The sequence below is a fragment of the Puma concolor genome, chromosome D3 (genome assembly GCF_028749965.1).
Source record: "Puma concolor isolate L17-30 chromosome D3, mPumCon1.1.hap2, whole genome shotgun sequence".
NCBI classification, from domain to species: domain Eukaryota; kingdom Metazoa; phylum Chordata; class Mammalia; order Carnivora; family Felidae; genus Puma; species Puma concolor.
This window is the reverse complement of record NC_141678.1, coordinates 57,950,349-57,970,612: the sequence shown is the minus strand read 5'-3', so window position 1 is coordinate 57,970,612 and position 20,264 is coordinate 57,950,349. Positions and strand designations below refer to the sequence as shown.

The 20,264-nt window shown below is 42.2% G+C and overlaps 1 protein-coding gene across 13 annotated transcripts in view; it reads right to left on the bottom strand.

Annotated features, from left to right (window-relative positions):
- The window catches only part of FHOD3 (formin homology 2 domain containing 3), a 471,894-nt gene that overhangs the window by 219,676 nt on the left and 231,954 nt on the right, over window positions 1–20,264 (bottom strand). Inside the window, exon 1 of one of the 13 annotated variants that reach the window (XM_086682779.1) lies at window positions 9,201–9,378. The exons of the other annotated variants lie outside the window; for them this stretch is intronic. The gene's annotated coding sequence lies outside the window, so the exon portion shown is untranslated. Of the gene's footprint in view, window positions 1–9,200; window positions 9,379–20,264 lie in introns of those variants that run through there. 13 annotated transcript variants of the gene reach the window in all.

Genomic DNA, 20,264 nt, shown 5'->3' with positions numbered 1-20,264 from the left:
ATTTGATGAAAAATTGTAAACCTACAGATCTAAGATGCTCGGCCAAACAAAAGTCAAAGAAACATTAAGAAAACTACACCAATGCACATCATAATCAAATTGATCAAAATCCGTGATAAAAAAATATTAAAAGAGGAAAAATGACAATATATACAGAGGACCAAAGATAAGAATGACAGCAGACTTCTTGCTAGAGACAATACAAATGAGAAGACAATAGAATAACATATTTACAACATGTAAAGGGAAAAAAAACCTGTCACCCTAGTTTTTACACCCAGTGAAACAAAAGTGAATAAAGACTTTTCCAGACATGCAAAGATGAAATAATTCAGCTGCAGCAGACTGCACTACAAGGGATCCTGCAGTCAGAAGGAAGATGATGCCAGATAGAAATAGGAATCTACAAAAAGGAATAAAGAACACTGGAAAACATAACAATGTGTAAATATGTAGTTTTTTAAAATATTGAAATCTTAGGGCACCTGGGTGGCTCAGTCTGTTGGGCACCTGACTTCAGCTCAGGTCATGACCTCGTGGCTGGTGAACTCAAGCCCCATGTTAGGCTCTGTGCTGGCAGCTAGGAGCCTGGAGCCTGCTTTGGATTCTGTGTCTCCCCCTCTCTCTGCCCCTCCCCTGCTCACGCTCTGTGTCGGTCTCTCAACAGTAAATAAACTTAAAAAAAATTAAATAATAAAATAAAATATTGAAATCTCTTTAAAATATAATGGCTGCCTAGACAGAAAAAAACAACAATGTAGTGTGGGTTTATAACATATGTAAAGGTACAAGGTACGACAACAGGCAAAAAGACTAATAGGAGAGAAATGACACTATATTGTGAGTTTCTTCTATGGTACATGAAGTAGTATATCACTTAAAGAAAACCTGTAATGGATTAAAGATTTATACTATAAACCTAAAGCACCTGCAAAAGTACCAAAGATTTATAGCTAAAAAACAACAAAAAGAAATCCTAAAAAGTAATCTAAAATAAGCCAAAAAAAAGTACAGCTAGAAAACAAATAGCAAAATGATAGTTTAAACCCAATCATTAATCACATCAAATATAAATGTTATAAACAATAATTTAATGTCAGATATTTTTAAAAAGAAAAAAATGCAAGACCCAAATGCTTTCTACAAAAAAAGATTTTTTTCTATAAAGACAAAAACGAGATAAAAGTAAAAGAATGAAAGAAAAAAAAACATGCTAATGTTAATCCAAAGAACAATGGAGTGACTACATTAAAACCAGATGAGATAAATTTAAGATAAATGATTATTTCCAGGGATGAAGGATGTAATTTCACAATAATAAAGAGGTTAATTTATCAAGTAGAAATAACAATCCTAAATAGCTATGCATGTAATAACAAGGCTTCAAAGTACCTGAAGTAAAAACTGAAGGGAGAAGCAGAAATACATACAATTATAGCTGGAAACTTCAACTCTACTCTCACAGTAATCCATAGAACAAGAAAACAGAAAATCATAAGAATGTAGAAGACTGGAACAAAACTATCCATCAACTTGACCTAATTGACATTTATAGAATATTCCACCCAACAAAAGAAGAATTCTATTCAAATGCCTAAGTACAGACCAGATTCTGACCCACAAAAAAAATAGTCTCAATAAATTTAAAGGATTTGAGTTACACAGTACATGTTCTCTGATCACAATAAAATTAACCCATAAACAAATAGAAAGATCTCTGAAAATTCTTATTTGTATAAAAAACAACACTTCTAAATAACCCATAGGTTAAAGAAGAAATCAAAAGTACATTAGACAGTGTTTTAAAATTAATAAAAATACAATATACCAAAATTTATGACACTGCCAAAAGCAGTAGAGGGAAATTTACAGTACCCAGTCTATGTCATAAAGTTCTCAAGTCAATTACATTAGCTTCCACCTTAAGAAACCAGAAAAAAAGAGGAAGTTAAGCCCAAAGTTAGCAAAATAAAGGCAATAATATCTATTGGGAGAAATCAATGAAAATTTTTAAAAAAGGAAAACAATAAAGAAAACCAATCTGGTTCTTTGCAAAGATAAATAAAATTATACATCTCTAGCCAGCCTGATGAGAGGGAGGGAGGGAGGAAGAGAACACAAATCAAAAATGAGACAGATGACAACATTATACACTCTGCTGATATTAAAATAACACTATGAACTTTATACCAAAATATTTTGACAACTTAGATGAAATGGACAAAGTCCCTGAAAGACACAAACTAACCAACCCTCTCTCAAGAATAAATAGCCTGAATGACCCAACATCCATTAAATAAATAGAACTTTTAGTTAAGTTTTTCTAGGAAGGGGTCTCCAGGCTCAGATGGCTATACTGGAAAATCTAGTGAACATTTAAGGATGAACGTCAATTTTACACAAACTCTTACAGAAAATTAAAGAGGAGACAATTTTCTCAACTTATCCAATGATATAAGAATGAACATTACCACAAAGACCAAAGCAAACACATTAAAGGAAAAGAAAACTATAGACCAATATCTCTCATGAACATAGCTGTAAAATAAAAAAAAATTAGTAAATCAAATCCAGCATTAAAAGGCAAATACATCATGACAAAGTAGAGTTTGTCCCAGTTTAATAATTTTAAAATGAGTATAATTCCCCATATTAACAAGAAATTTTACAAATATCTCCATATGCGCAGAAAAATTATTTAACAAAATCTAATGTTATTCCTGATATATTCCTGATTTAAACTCCCAGCAAATAAGGAATGGAAGGAAAATTTCTCAAGCTGAAAAAGGATTTCTACCAAAAATAAATAAATAAAAAAAAACTACAGTAACACCATGGTTATCTCTTAAAGACTTTAACCATAGTTATGGTTAAAGACTGAATATTCTCTCTCCTTTTAAGACAGAAAACGAGAAGAATGTCCACTCTTACCACTTTTTTTTATGTTTATTTGAGGGAGAGAGAGAATATGAGAGAGCAAAAGCAGGGGAATGGCAGAGAGAGAGAGAGAGAGAGAGAGAGAGAGAGAGAGAGAGAGAGAATCCCAAGCAGACTCCATGCCATCAGTGCAGAGTGCAATACAAGGCTTGAACCCACAAATCCTGGGTTCATGATCTGAGCCAAAATCAAGAGTCAGCAGCTTAACAAACTGAGCCACGCTCAGTAGGGTGCCACTACTCTTACCACTTCTATTCAACATTATTCAACCTTACAGACAATAAGGAAAGTAAAAGATTTAAAGGCATCTAAAATGGAAAGAGAAAATCTAAACTGTTTTTATTCACTGACAACATGATTATGTAAGTAGAAAATCCTATGGGATCCTACAAAAGGGTGGCAGAACAAATAAGTGACTAACAAGGTTGCACAATACCAAGGTCAATACTCAAAATTCAGTTTTCAGGTCTATGTAATACCAATGAGCAACTAGAAATTGAAATTTAAAAACACATCAAAAATATGAAATACTTATGGATCCACTACAAAATATTGTTGAGAGATATTAATGACCTAAATAAATGAAGAGATAAACCATGTTCATGGATTAAAGGCCTCAATATTTTGAAGATGTCAGTTCTCCCCTAATTGATCTAGAGATTCTATACACTCCCAATTAAATCTCAACAGGACTTTTTTTCTCTAGAAATTGACAGGCCAAATATAGAAATCACATGGAAAGGCAAAGAATCTAATATGGGCCTTTTGAAAGAGAAAAACAAAATTGGGAGACTTACACACTTCACTTCAACATTTACTATAAAACTACAGTAATCAAGACAGTGTGGCATTGGCATCAAAATAGACAAATAATCAATGGAACAGAACAGGAAGTCTAGAAATAGACTTATATGTACATGGTCACCTGATTTTTAATAAAAGTTCAGAGGTTATTCAACAGAGAAAAATATAGTTGTTTTTTTTTTTTCCAGCCAATGGTGCTGGAACCATTGTTTATACATAAGAAAGAAAAGAACTTTGATCCATACCACATGCAAATACTAACTCAAAATGTATCATAAATTTAAAACCTAAAGCTACAAACCTAAAAGAATAAGTCAGAGTAAATATTCAAGACCTTGAGTTAGGTAAAGATTTCCTTGATAAGATGCTAAACATACAGTCAATAAAAGAAAAAAAAACTGATAAATCAGGCTTCTTCAAAATTAAAAACACCTTCTTTGAAAAATACCCTTAAGAAAATGAAAAGACAAACCACAGACTCAGGAAAATATCTACAAATAACATTTGATAAAAGACTTCTATCTCAACATATCAAGAACTCTCAAAACTCAAAAAAATAAGAGCGCCTGGGTGGCTTAGTCAGTGAAGCATCTGACTTGATTTCTGCTCAAGTCATGATTTCAGGGTCCTGAGATGGAGCCCTAGGTTGGTCTCCGTGCTGAGTGTGGAACCTGCTTAAGATTCTTTCCTTCTCTCTCTCTCTCTGTCCCTCCCCCACTCACTGTCTCTCTAAAAATATATAAATAAAAATTTAAAAATTTAAAATCCTAAAAAAACAGAAGTAGGAAATACACTAGTTGACAAAATAAACAATCCCATGTTTTCACTCCTATGTGGATCTTGAGAAACTTAACAGAAGACCATGGGGGAAGGGAAGGGGAAAAAAAATAGTTACAAACAGAGAGGAAGGGAGGCAATCCATAAGAGACTCAAATACAGAGAACAAACTGAGGGGGGATATGGGGGTGGGGGAGAGCGGAAAATGGGTGATGGGCATTGAGGAGGGCACTTGTCGGGATGAGCACTAGGTGTTGTATGTAAGCGGTGAACCATGGAAATCTACCCCAAAAACCAAGAGCACACTTTACACACTGTATGTTAGCCAGTTTGACAATAAATTATATAAGTTATATAAGTAAATAAATTTTAAAAATTGGCAAAAGATTTGAACACCCAAAGATAGGCAGATGGAAAATAAGCACATGAAAAGATGTTCCACATCATTAGTCATTAGGTAAATGCAAATTAAAACCCCAAAGGAATATCACTACTCACCTGTTAGAAATGGCAAAAGTTAAACAGACTGACTACGTCAAGTGTGGGAAAGGATGTAGATGAATTGGACCCTCATACAATAGTGGTGGGACTTAAGATTGTAAAAACACTTTGGAAAAATGTCAAACATACATCTATTTTGTAATTCAGTGATTCCCTCAAGAATATCACACAGAAATGAAAGCACATGTTGGGGCACCTGAGTGGTTCAGTCGGTTGAGTGTCCAACCCTTCATTTTGGCTCAGGTCATGATCTTACGGTTTATGAGTTTTGGTTCCACCTCAGGCTCAATGCTGGCCATGTGGAGCCTGCTTAGGATTCTCCTCTCTCCCCCCTTCTCTGCTCCTCCCCAACTCGGGCAGGCTCTCGCTCGCGCTCTCAAAATAAAAAAAACTTAAAAAAAAAATGAAAGCATATGTCAACAAAAACACTTGTACACAAATGTTCACAACACCTTTTATTTTGAAAAGCTTAAAACTGGAAACACCCAGATGTCCACCAACATGTGAATGGATAAACAAACTGTGGTATATCCATACAAGAGGCTGCTACTCAGCATAACGAAGAATGAACTATTAATAAAATACAACGTGAATTTCAAAATAATTATGCTAAAGAAGCTAGACAATAAAAGGGGATATACTATATGAAGTAATTTATATAAACTTTGAGATAATACAAACTAATCTAGGGTGATGGAAAAGCGATCAGTGGTTGCCTAGGGAAGGGATGGTGAGTTGGGGATAAGAGGAATTAACACAAGCAAAGTTTTGGGGGTAAGGGATACTTTTCATTATCTTGATCATGGTGATGGTTTCACTAGTGTATATATATGTAAAAACAGATCAGATTGTACATTTTAAACAGGCACAGTTTATTGTATGTCAATCTGACCTCAAGAGTGGTTTTGAAATACACGGTTGCACCTAACAGAAAAAGAAATATTCTCCAATTAAAAGGAACCAAAAAAAGTCCACTCTCTTCCTCAAGTCAGTTGGAAGCTTCTTGCAATCTCACTCAGAAATCTTTGCACTCCCAGAGCTGTTCTTCCAGTCCCTGGGAATGCCTCACAAATTGTCGATTTTCAATTGATGGTTTGCTCAATACATGCACAAACCCATCAAACTCAAGTATCACTCCTTCACATTCTTTTTTTGCTCAAGGAATACCAACTTAGCTCAGGAATACCAACTTCATGAAGGCACGGTCTCCCGAGGTGCCCCCACGCTGGACTCCTGCTGGAGGCTGACAACTCACCACAGGCAGGAAAGAACACAGAATGTATAAAGCTACCAGCAGAGGGCCAGCTCCCACAAACGTTACCTCCCTTTTTGAACTTTTCTAGAGTCTGCCATCCGTGATCTCTCTCTCTCTCCCCTTTTTTCTTGTGTATTTGTGGGGCTAAATGTTTAAGGTCCTTATCCTTGGTGGGTTTTTTTTTTTCCATATCCTTGGTTTTAAAATTAGACTGTTGGGAATCTACTTCACAGTAAGAGTAACCAAACAAAATGATAATCTCTTTTACCTTTGACTGTTCTCCTATAAACCTTGGCTGTTATGTTTTGAAACAATAATCTTGAAGAGAGGAACAGGGAGAGGCCCTCCCACCCGAATCAGTGCATCAGACCATGGACTTAACCCTGTGTGCAATGGCCCAGCCCCCATGCTGCCAGAGGGGTACCCTTTCCTCACCCATATTCTCCTGTGCCCTCTGTCCCCACAAGGATGCCACTCCCCTCCAGTGTCACTCTGCGCCTGCAGGCAGGGGGGCAAGGGGACCAAGGTGAAGGCTGCCCCTGGGAGATGGCTTAGAGCAGGGAGGGATCAGTTCTGTGAGGCAGTATGAGTCAACACGTTAGTCCCTCTGTCACAGGCTGCCCTGACTTTCAAGTCCCTAGATCACAATTCTTGCTTTCAGCTTCTATAATGATTTCCCCATAAATGAAAAAAAAAAGGAACAGAAGGCCTGAGGGAGTCTGCATTTGAGACTCCAAGAGAAGCATTAAACCATTATTCGGTGGCATTGCTTTTTTCTCAGGCTGTTTATTGGGGGTCTCCTGCAGCACCCAATAAATATTACACCAAAATGCCCTGAGTGTACTGGAGATCCCAGTGCACAAGCAAATATATCCGTGTTAAACTGTTATGAATCTACCTCACAGTAAGAAAAACAAAACAGTATTCTCTTCTACCTTTGTTCTCCTGTAAGCCTTGGATATAATGTTTCGAACACCTTGAAGAGAGATCCGCATGTCCAAGTTAAAAACAACCCACTTCATCCCGAAAGGGAAGAACCTGAACTCTCCTTAATGCACATTCCAGCCCACTCCTCTCCCTTCCAGCTGTCAGATTAGGAACACAGGGAACGTCCCTGAGTTGCTCATTAATGTGACTCTAAAGAAAACAAGAGACCAACATCTGAAAGAACGCTTTGGTCCAAAGACAGCCATTCTGTTAGCTGCACCAAAGCTGAAACTCACCAATCAACACACACATGTTGAAAGTCGCTGTGACACTGCCCGGGTCAGTTTTTTTAGAATTATCACAACAACTGAGGTACAAACGACAAGAGCTAGTACAAAGCAACAGAAAAACTGTGAATAAGTAAATGCACAGATGTGAAATAAAAACAGCCGAACTACCACTAAGAACCTGTGCAGTTAGGTATAGCCTAGGGTGGTAAGCTACCCTAATTGGTAGTAACACCGAAACAGACGATTAGCAGAAACGGCTCAAGATGAAATGCGGTGGGATGACAGCCTAGGGAAACGCGCCCTGACAGGGATTTCTTCTTCCTTTACACCTACACAATAGGGCTTCTCGTCCACTGAGCTGTAGCCTTTAGTTCTTCAGGGGGAAAAGCCTGCCATGATGCACACATCCGACACAGATTTCACATGGCACACAGAGGGCCCTTCCAGGGAAGAGGCTTCCAAGGCAGCTGGTCCTCGACAGCTCCTTCCCAGCAGCCAGCTCGGTGCTCTGACAGTTATAGGGACACAAAACTCCTTTTAAATGGCATTTTTTTGAACATCAAAGTAGCAGATTTTTTAAAAAGGTATATAAAGTTTTTATCTATTTCTACATGTCAAGGAAGCAATAATAGTTCATTTCAACCTCTGCTTGAGGGGGTACCAAACCCCAACATCACCCAAATCCTCTACCTACAACATAAGCTCTGCTAAATCGTGCCGATGAGAAGCTTTTCTTTCAATGGTGCCTTCACGAGGGAGAATGTAAGCCATGCTGAAAAGGCAGTGTCCCCACTCATCAAAAACACACATGTGTGCGTGCGTGGGCACACCCCCCACCCCAATACACACACACAGAAACTACTTCCAGAACCTAGAAACGTTTCAGGATAAATATCTCTGAGCTAATATGTTATCAGCAGCATTACTGGCTGCAGAGGATTTCAGGAATTTATTTCAAATGCCTGAAGCCATCTATTTTTTAAATTTAGATTAACCCCCAGCTTGCTCCATTCTTTAGGTGAAATGTCACCTCTTCAGAGTGGCCCTCCTTGTCTACACTATATATAATACAGAGCCTGCCCACATCACGTCCACTACCCTCCATCCCTGTGCCCTGCCTTATCTTCATTCACAACAATTCTCAACACCTATCATCACGACATACACCCTTTATATGTTCTTATCTATCACCTTGCCCAGAATGGAAAGTTCCATGAGGCAGGGCCACATCCAACTCACCACTGTATACCCTAGTTCTGGCTCCATGGCGAGTGTTTGTTGACCAAAGTGAGAAGAGAAAGGGGTGAGAGGGAGGCTGAGCATGGGTAAATTCTAAATTTGTCATTCTAACATATACAACACTGAGATAATCTACAAGCATCGCTTCATTGAATCCTCATGGCAATATTTGGTTGATAATATCATTAAGCCTAGTTTTAGAGATGAGCAAACTAGAAAGTTATGTTGCCTAAGGCTTTCATCTAAGAAATGCCAACTTCTGAAGATACTGTTTGTCTAATTCTTAAGTTAAAATCATGTGTAAAGTTTCTGTTTGGAGGTTGATATATAGTTGGAAAGGTACCCGCCACTCTGTTCAAAGAAATGCCTAGGGAAGATGCTAAGAAAAGAGGAGACATGTCTGAGAGGTTCAGCAGGAAAGGGGTGAGCACGCTTGGCCTCCAAGCCTCAACTTGTCCACCGATACTCACTTGGTTTTTAGGTTTCCTCCAAAACACATTTACTGCTCCACAGCCCTGGTTGGTTCTCCTTGGTGTTTTCAATCCGTGGCCAACTCTTCAGCTTGCCAAAACTTTTCCACATCCAGAGGCACTGGGGTAGCTGGTTACTGTGATCGTGACTGGGCACTGTGGCGTCTACAGCCACCCAACCTCCGAGTGACTCAGGTGCCCAGGCACCTCACAGCAAGAGCTGACTTGAGACACAACCTGATTCATGGGGCCCAGAGATGCCTGGGCTTTGGTCCCAACTAATAAAGCATTTACCCATAGACTAGGTGCAATTAGATGAGAAACAAACAAGGAGACCTAAAAAGGAAAGTCAACACATGATGGGCAAGCAGTGGATGCTCTTCACCAATAACAACCCGTGAGCAGGCTGGGTGTAGCATTGCAATAAGGAGCATGTGTGGGGACAGAGGGCAGGGAGCCTGTGTCAGTTTCTGGTACTAACTCTACAAACCTGCATCTCACTTTTGAGAAGAACCTGTCATGAGCCTTTCTTCCAGGGTTACACCCCACCTCCTCTAATATTCAAGGATAATACTACAGATATAAATATATGGATCTCTCTCTCTGGAGAAGAGCTAGAGAATTTCTCATTTACACGACATATTTAATGAACACCTATTATTTGCCAGAAGCCCATAAAAAGACTTTAAAACAATTTTATGTTTTGCGTGAAGACTTAATTTGCTATAGCTATATTCAAACCCCTCCTTCCGTCCTGGACAATTAAACTTGGATTTGAGCCATGAAGTGCCCAGCTTCCATCACGGAGATAACTGAAAGAGATTAGAAGCATGATCTTTTTCCATAAACATTTTTATTTTAAGAAGTAGAACTGTTTTTGAAACACTAAGCACTGGCAATATCACGAAATACTATTTAAAGGGTAGAGAAAAAGCTTTGAGGAGAACAAGCACATTGTTCATTTTGATGCCTTCCTCCACAGCACTCAGCTGGACCTCAATGCCGACACACCAGCCCCATTTCTTTACCTCTACCCAAGTCCCCAGTGAGGGGCAGGACACCTAAGTCTTCAGAACCTTAGCCCAGCTTGGCTCAAAAACTTTGCAACGCCTGGAAATTTGAAGAATATTGTCTTCTGCTCATCCTAGGTAGATTAATTGATTAGAGATACTTCTTGGTTCAATGGGCAGCTATTCCCAAGTGCCATGAACTTTCCTCTTTGGACATAAGCAGGAAAAGTGCATACATGATGGCATACGGTCCAACCAGGGTATCAAGGAAAACATCATGCAATTAATTACTTGATCACTGATTTCTCTGTTGGTAGATTTCTCAAATGGGGAATGTATTAGTCAAGGTTCTCCTGAGGAACAGAACCAATAGGATGGGTGGATGGACAGATGGATGGACAGACAGATGGACATACACACACAAATATATGAATTATTTTAGGAAATTGGCTCATGCAATTGTAGAAGTCAGCAAATTCAAAATCTGCAGTGTGGGTTGGCAGTCTGAAGACCCAAGAAGAATCAATGCTACCGTTCAAATCTGAAGGCCACCTGCAGCAGAATTTCCTCTTGCTTGAAGGAGGTCTTTTGTTCTATCCAGGCCTTTAATTGATCGGATGAGGCCCACCTACATTATGGAGGGTATTCTACTTCCTTAAAGTCCACTGACTTAAATACTAATCTCATTCACAAACACCCTCACCAAAACATCGAGAACGGTGTTTGACCACATATCTGGGCACTGTGGCCTTGTCAAGTTGACATATAAAATTCACCAGCACAGGGAATTAATGCACTCTCCTCTTCCTCCTGGTCAACTTACAAATTTCTCCCTTTACAAAGGAACTCACCCAAATCTCACGTTTAAGAATTTTTTTTTTTCCAGATAAACCACTTTTTTTTTTGAGAAAAAAATCAAATTTTTGAAAACAAACAAAAAGTGTTTTAAGACACAGTGGATTTTTCCAGCATAATTGTTTTTCAACCAATTTATTCTGGGACAAAGATGATCATTCAGGGAGGACCACATATATTTAGCAGGTAAAAGGGTAAATGTCAGGGGCGCCTGGGTGGCGCAGTCGGTTAAGCTTCCGACTTCAGCCAGGTCGCGATCTCGCAGTCCGTGAGTTCGAGCCCCGTGTCGGGCTCTGGGCTGATGGCTCAGAGCCTGGAGCCTGTTTCCGATTCTGTGCCTCCCTCTCTCTCTGCCCCTCCCCCGTTCATGCTCTGTCTCTCTCTGTCCCAAAAATAAATAAACGTTGGAAAAAAAAAAAAAGGGTAAATGTCAAAGCCAAGAAAACTAATACAGAACACTCAATGAAACTGAGTGGTCTTTCCTTTAACTATTTTTGTTTTTAGAAAATATTAGCGTGAAATAATTATCTATTATTTTTCTCAGTATTTAAAAAAAAAGTGCTAATGCTCATTTTTTTAAATCCTTAAAAATAAGAATTGAAGAGATAGCAATCTATAAAAGACATCAAGGCACCCCCACCCCTACCTACCCACCCGCCTTGGCATCCGTGGGATGAAAAGCGTGTCGACTGTGGAAATCATGACAGGTTGTACTTCCTGTTTGGACTCCAGCTCTGATCCATCTAATTTTCACAGGGCATCTGTCTTCATAAAAAGGCAAGGATGGTACTAACTCTACAAAGGGCTATGGGGAAACCCATTAAAATCATCCTCATTATAAAAAGCTCTATCCACAGTACATCAGCCTTTTAATCCTAGCATTATAAACTGGGATCCAAGTTCCCATTTGTGAAATAGCTTTGATGTGGAGCTGGTGAGGACTGGACTGGCAAGTGCGGATATTTCCTGAGAGCCTTTAGATGCTGCCACAGATCTCCAACCTCTCCCTTGGGCTAGTGCTCTTGTAAAGGATCCTTTATAAGCATAGCCTATTGTTATCTGAAGATCTCTAAGTGCTTAAAAGAAAGGACATTAATTTCTCAGAATTCTCAAGGGGGATAACCTGGAGATATAGCTCAATTCAATTCTGAGGTTCAACCCCAACTGTGCTCCATAAAGAGGCACATGAGATCAAATGCCAACTCTGAAAAGGTTAAACTTTAAAAAGGTTTTAGGAAACTTTGGACTCAGAACCTCAAACACAGTAACAACTTTCCTGTTATCCTAATGTCCTGGGGCTAGTTCTACATTTTACTGACTACCCGCTTAACTTCCCACATTACTTGGAATGAATAAACATGCATACATCTATATCTTGTTTCAGATTTCTGACTGCTTAAAATGGAAAGCAAAACAATAAACTCACAGCAATATTTCTTATAATGATCTCCCTCTGAAAAGCAACATTAACAGGAAAAGAAATGAAACAGAACCCAGCACACTTCCTGTGGGTAAGGGCAAGCCAGCCTTGAGAAAAAAGTTGGGGGACAGAGAAGTCAAGGGAATGGGCACAGCATCAAGCAAGCCATGCCCCACTGAGGTAGAGCCTGGTGACAGAGATGCCACACGGAGTCACCAGGGGGCTGGGGATTGGGATGAGGACGATTTTAGCTCTGTCCCTAAAAGCTGCTCTCTAACCAACCAGCCCTTCCTGTCCTCACTTTATACAATTATCCCTCCTCCTCCCACCCCCTCTCTCCCTTATGCCTGCTTAAATCACTGGGTCCCGCTCAGTAAATGGAAGTCAGGCGAGGGCAGGCCTGGATGCAGCAGCTCTGCCAACTGTATTCCTTCAGACACGTGAACTTCAATTAATCCATAAGACTCCCAATGTCTCCAGGTTGAACTGGCACAAGGAGTGCCTTTCTGCCCAAATGCACCTGTCTACGAACATCCTTCCTGGAGTAACCCTCAGTTCCGCTCCTGAGGGTTCCTGGTACAGCAACGACGATCTTTGTTCTAGCAACTACCTCCGCTTAGGCAGTTCCGGAGTCATTCTGAAAAGAAGAAATGTTAAGGGAAACTATACGTGGCTGCTCTGCGTGCTGGCAAATAGAAGTATAATTGGATCCTGTTTCCTTGACACACAACTTTACCACCATAACTGGAACCTGGCCAAAGTGGATGTACTCGAGATGCACAATTTTTTTTCCTTTCTCAGAGGTCCTAACATTTCAGGCCAGCTGCACTCCACGCCTACAGTTCCATGTGTGTCATCGAGGAATCTGCTTTGATCTGTAGAAAGCGTGCTTGTTGGAGCAACATAATGAAAGGGCTTATTATTGAAATGTAGGCTATGTGAAGCCAGAGGCAACAGAGAACATCCTATGGGGCTTCTCTTTGTTGAAGTCCAAGGCTTCACAGGGATGTGGAGAGCTGCATGAACATCATCCTCAAATCCTGCCATTCCTACTCGGGAGCCAGTATCCTCATGGGACTAAAAATAAGACCAGAAAATTATGCTTTGATTTTTCTCAAAACAGTGGAGATAAAACAATGGCCCATTTTAAGGTTTGGTCATCCTTGATGGCACCTACCTAGTGATGAACTCCTTTAATCCCAACTTGGCCAACAGCCTTGGTATGCCATTGAAAGGAGTCACGGAGTCCTCATTTCTGCCACTGCAGTCAGCACCTTGACAGCATCCCTGATGGATGTTTACCAAGCCTCTGCTCAGCACGTCGCATGTGTTTGAGCAGTGGGAGAGCCGCAGCCTGCCTACCTCTCTGGACAGTGACTAGATTTCCTTATAATGAACCCCAATCTCACTCCAGATACCTGCCATCCACTGGCAGTGGTTCTGGCCTCAGGGCCTACACACAGCATAGCTGTGTGTCTTCTATACCTGTGAACTATTCAAATAAAGTCATAGCATTCCCTCCTGTGGTGAGCTTTACGAAGGTTCCTTCAATGCTCATCATGTACTGGATTCGGGCCAGATCAGCCCATGGGCGTTTAACATGCAGAAAAACCTCAAAGTAGGCCTAATCAGCATAGACAGCCTGAAGACTTCGTGACATCCCTTTATCAGACACAACAAACTCATCAATGCAGCCCATGCTGTTTGTGGATGCTTGGGGGGCAGGGTCGGGGGCTGGAAGGGGTCTGTCATAATAGCTAAGTGACAGATGATGCCCACTGATCTTTTTTGCTCTTAACTTCTAACTCTGAGATATAAATACACAGGAAATTGCCAAGGTAGCACAGAAAGGTTCCAGGTGCTCTTCACCAGTTTCCCCCAATGGTTACATTCTCCGTGGCTGTAGTACAATATCAAAACCAAGGACTTCACATCAGTGTGACATGCATGGAGAGTTCTGTGTCATTGTATCATTGTATCACATGTGCAGATCTGCGTCACTACCACCACAGTCAAGAGACTACTCCATCACTACAAAGATCCGCTTGTGCTACCCCTCCACAGACACGTTCACTCCCCTACCCCAACACCAGCATCTCTAACCGCCCCTCACCCCACCAACCTGTCTTTCATTTCTTCAACAATGTTGTTTCAACAATGTTATCTTTTAGGATTGGCTTCAACAGTCAGCCTAACACCCTTGAGATCCATCCAAATTGTAAGTGCCAGTGGTTCTCATTTTGTTTATTTCTGAACAGTATGCCATGGTCAGGATGCACCAGATTGTTTAACTACTCACCTACCGAGGGACAACTGGGCCATTTGATTTTTTTTTTCATTTTTATTTATTATTTCCTTCCTTCTGTTTTATGCTCATTCTGCTCTTAAGTTTCCAGAAGTGGAAACACAGAATACTGAGGCTTTTCTTCCTTTCTGATGCCAACATCTAGTTCTATAAATTCTCCTTCCACACCTTTATTGCATCCCACAAGTTTTGATAGGCTGCATTTTCATTTTTACTCAATTCAGTATGTATATTTTTTTTATTTCCCTCGAGACTTGCCTGTGATTCATGGATCATGTAGAAGGGTGTTGCTTAGTTTCCAAGGGTTTGGAGATGCTCCTGCTAGCTCCCTGTCACTGATTTCTAGTTTGATTCCACTGTGGTTTGGAGAACACCCTCTGTACGACTTCAGTTCAAGTTTGTTGTGGTCTGGTTTACGGCCCAGTATATGGTGTGCTTGGTGTACATTTCATAGGTCTTTGAAAAAAATGTATATTCTGCTATTATCAGTTGGAGCGCTCTTTAAATGTTTGATGCTATTATTGTATTCTTCTGTATCCTTGCTGATTTCTCCTCATTCTGATTGTTGAGAGAAGGGCAATGAAGTCTCATGCTAATCACGTCTATTTCTCCCTTCAATTTTATCAGTTTTTCGTTCACTTACTTCATATCTCTGTTGTTTCTTGCACAGTTAGGAGTGCCGTGCCTTCCTGGTAGACTGAACTTATCATTATAGAATATCCTTTTCTGTCTGGTAATTTTCTTTGCCTTGTTTCAGCACAGCAGTAAGAAAAGTTCTGACTATCCACCTAGCTCTCTCTGGCTCTCACCCCAGCAAGGCGAAGGTCTCACATTAGGTAGGGGTAAGTGTCTCGAGTCCTCATGTAGTCTCCACAAACTCCTGGGGAAGGGACCCTCCTACTGCTAGGAGGGGAGAAATGTCCCAGCTCCCCATTTGAGAACAGTGTGGAGATCATTAGGAAGCGACAAGACGTGACAGTGGAGAAACGCAGAGCAAGTTTGCAATGATGACAAATGGGGATGCCAAGAAAGTTGGACACCTTGGGATCCTTGGCCCATAGCAATTGTGAATGATGGAGAGTTTCCAAGGACCTCAGAAGCCAGAGCCCCCTCCCTGCAGTGAAAGTACAAGGCTGGTGGGGGAAGGGGAGTTGATGTTGTATCTACAGCAAAGACAGGCCAGCCTGACCACCAACAGACCCGACAGACCAGCTGCAGCCTGGAGGCTAAGCCTGGAGCAGCAAGCAGGCATCGAGCAGAAGCCTTGGCTTTAAAACAAGACAGGGTAAGGAGGGTGAGGGGTCTGTACTTAGGGGAAGCCAAGGTCATGTCAGATGGTAGTCATGTTAAAACATTTTAATCAAGCTCTACTCTGCACCCATAAGTTTACCTTTCTCTACTTTTGCTTTTCTTTCCTTTTTATTGTTATTTCTAGAAAAGATTCCATTTGAAAAATTACTCTATTTTAGCTGAACTAAGGGGAAAAAGGAGTATTTCCTGGACATTTGTATCGGGGCCAGGATTACGAGCAGAATTAGTGTGTCCCGACTGGCCTGGTGTGATGCTGCATCCCTGCAGCCGAAACAGACAGGGGTGTGGGAACAGGGCCTTCCCTCCTCCTCCTGCTTTGATCCCCACCAGGATGTTGTGCAGACTCACTTTGCGTTCAGCAGGGAGTCTGTGCTCAGGGCAGCTCCTCAGGCAGGTGGCTGAAGTCACAGAGGCAGGGCAGAGGCACATGCATGCATGTGGGGCCAGCACGGGTCTAGCTGGAGAAAACACACAGGGAGCCAGCCACACATATAGTAGGAAGAGCTCAGTGAGTGACCCCCTCTCTACAGCACACTATAAAACATCTAAGTGGGCACAGTGGGACACCCACTTCCTTAAATTCATTTTTGTTAATGATGGCAAGTCACCAAGACTTATTGGTAAAATTACATTAACACACAGAGCAATGGTTTAAAATCAAAGAGTCACAAAGTTCATCATCATTAAAAGACCATTAAGTTTAGAGAAAATTGTATTTGTGTAAGAGCAGACAGTTACCTTGGCCCCATTCATGAGGAGGAGGGATGAACTTTCTAAGCAAACCATTTGTACGAATCAAAGTCGGTCAACTATAGCCCATGTGCCAAATCCAACTCACCACCTGCTTTGGAACAGTGTGCAAGCTAAGAACAGTCAGTTTGATGATAGAAAACACTAATTTTGAACCTCAAGAGAAATGCTATCTCTACCCACCAAAATTCTATTTGTATCATTAGACTTGTGTTATAAGAACACTGTACTTATTGTATTTGAACTTAGCCAATAAGATGTCTGTGTAAATCTGCCTTCTCTATCATCACAGAAGTACCTACTCAATATCCTTCATTATTTCTTTTGGTCTGCAATGCCTAAAACATCTACTTACCAGCCCTATACAGAAAAGTTTGCTACCTCTGGCATGAACTAATAATATAAAATAGCAAAAAAGAAGTTTGAAATATTGTTAAAGCTGCCACACACACACAAAAAAAATGTATGAATTTTAAATAATTACCCATTCATTATAGCACAATTAAGGTACACTCAATGTGCCCATGTGGCTCTAACCTAGAAGCAACAAATCCATTTATTTTAAATCATTCTCTAACCCCAACTTTTTCTAAGGGCCCTTCTGTTTTCAGGCAAAGGGAAATAACACTGAACCTGATTAAATGGATTCCATCTAAATGCTTGCCTCACTGACCCAGCTTTTTACTTTTGATGAGCTTCAAGCGGTCAGCCTCAGATTAACCCTTTCTTCTCCCAAAAAGTGGCTGTGGGAGAGAGTAGGGCAAAGCGTGGGGAGGGAGAGGAAGCAGGGAGCTGGACAGTGGCTTCCACGGGCTGGATAGGAGCATGGGCTTACAGGCTCCGGGACAGGGTGAGAACCCTTGGACAGGGGACACATTCTGGATCTTCTAATCTGGGATAAAGTCTTCAGCCTAGAACAAATAATTCTCTCCTGCAGAGTGAAAACTGCCCATGTAACCTATTTCACCAATTTACTGAGCCTTGCATATCACTTCATAGCCCAGTGTCCCAGGCAATGCCTGCTTCGGTAATGCTAATTTTTGTTTGTTTGTAACACTGCTATTTTTTCATCTGAAAAAGTAGGCTTCCTAGGGTAGCAGTGAAATACAGTTTGAAGGAACAAATGGGGCAAGTTTGAAAAACAAGAGACACAAGAAGAAAAACATGATAAAGACATCAAAGTGGCCCAGTAGGTTCTCCATGCCTCACCGCCCCTGTGGCGGGGCAAACTTTCACAGATGGTCATGAGTGTTTTGAATGGCCTTCTGAGGACAGCAAATCTTACACAGTCAAGTAAAAGCTAGCCCTGGAGTTTGCATGTTAGCACCAGGAAACCCACCCCCTCTCACGTGCTGGGCGGTGTCTCAGGAGCCACCAGGCCAAGCAGAGCTTTGCAACAACAGTTACAGGTGAAGGTACTTGGGCCACCTTCAAAGGTACCGGTCAACAGTAATAACCCAAGGCAACCGGATAGGCAGATGCTGGATTTCTGCAGCACACTAAAAAAATTCCATCACTGATGGTCATCCTGGGTGGACAGTAGTCCCATCCCGCCCAGGACAAGCTGCAGAAATGTCCCTTCTTCCACATCACCCTGTGCTCCGGTCTCCACCACAGCTGGCCATGGGAGGCTTCCCTCCTTTTCGCTGTACAATACTATGCACACAGTTCCTGCTCACACATGGGCCTGAGGAGGATTTCGGCGGGCCCTGCCCTGCATCGGTCACACTCTTGTCCCCATCTGTCCTCAGGATGAAGGTAGGAGCAGCCCACCAAGGCCTCGAGCCCGGGCTGGTAGGGCTGGGGCTGCCCTCAAGGGCTCCGCCTTGCCTTGCCAACACCTAGGTAACCTTGATGCCACCCTAACCTGGATGGCCCGTCCCATGTCCCTCTTGCATGTTAGACTCAGGGATCCAACCGCCTGCTGACAGTTCCATATAATATCCACAAGCAGCTCCAACCCAAACACCCCGCCCCCTACTGCACTCTGCCTCCTTCAGTGATGTCACTGCGTGTCTTATTACTACCGCCGGGGCATCCGTCCGTCACCTGATGCCTCTGACTCCCTCAAGCGGCACACCAGCAGGCACTGAAGAGTCTACTTCCGTTTGGGAAGCAGCTGCCCCCCCCCTTACCCCACTGCTTCAGTCAGGGTCTTCTCATCTCCCCCCTCTCTCCACACTGCCCCCCCCTTCTCCACCGCCGTCCTAACATGATCTCCCCAGCCCAAATCCTACCACGCCCCCTCCTACCCAGACCTTTTGAACACCCTGCTCTCTGCTGTATGTCTGAGTCCAGCACCTCTGCAGAACAGCTGACACCTGCACCGTCAGGCCCCACTACACCCACAGCCTTCAAGCTACTCGCCCCTGCCTCGCACCTGCCCTGAGCACCCAGCAGCCGGAAGCTGTTGGCAGGCATCATGCTGTCCCTTTACTTTGTGCCTTTATTCCCCTGTGCCCTTGCCAGTCGTTGTCGTCATACACGCCTCCCTCCCAAACCTATTATTCTCCACACTCGCTTACCACCTCTTTGCTGCTGCCCTCTCCTCACCCCTACCTGGGATAGTTGCCACCTGGTTAATTGTGGGGTAATTCCCCCTAACACTGCTGGGGATTCTGTTGTGCCAGCGCAGACCCCCTGTGGACAAGGTGGCCAACTTATGATGCATCAATTTACCCCAGGCAGACAGAAAGGTTGGGGCTTCGTCTTATTTCTTTATCTCTAGGCCCAGTATCCAGCAGGCTCTCAGTAAAGGTCTCTGAATGAATTTCATCACTGCAGTTAAGAATGGCCTCCTTGCTTTTCAACATCTAAGTCTGGCTGATGAAGACACCATCCTTGACCCAATGGAAGACTGAATGACATGAGGCAAGAGAATAGCAGCTTTAATTCTTTCCCTACAGCTAGCAAAACAACTGAGTCCTCAGTGACACCAAACCATTATGTCCACGCTTGGGCATAAAATATAATTTTCCTCTCTCCCTCTCTCTCTTATCTTTCTTCAAATCCTTCCCTATTCCCCTGAGACTGTGGGCATGAAGACCAAACACATAGGACTCCTGAGTAGCTCCAGCCAGCAACGGTGACGTGGTGACAGAGAGGCCACCCGCAGGAGGCTGCTTCAAGGAATGTGCACAGCGTTTCCACACTTGGGCCAGGGTCCAGGCTCTGGGAGTGGACCCATGGGCAGGGCGGTCCCTGACAGGGGCAAGGACAATGACTGCTCCAGAGCCCATTTCTCGACCCACAGGCATGGACCTAGATCCTACATGACAGTACTTGGGGAGGAGGGACAACACTGCGCAGAGGACAGATAGATCAGCTTCACACAGGGAGGGTCCTTCCGAAGCCCCCACTACCATCACCACAGGGAGCCCAGCTGGGCAGACCACTGAGCAGGCATCATGCTG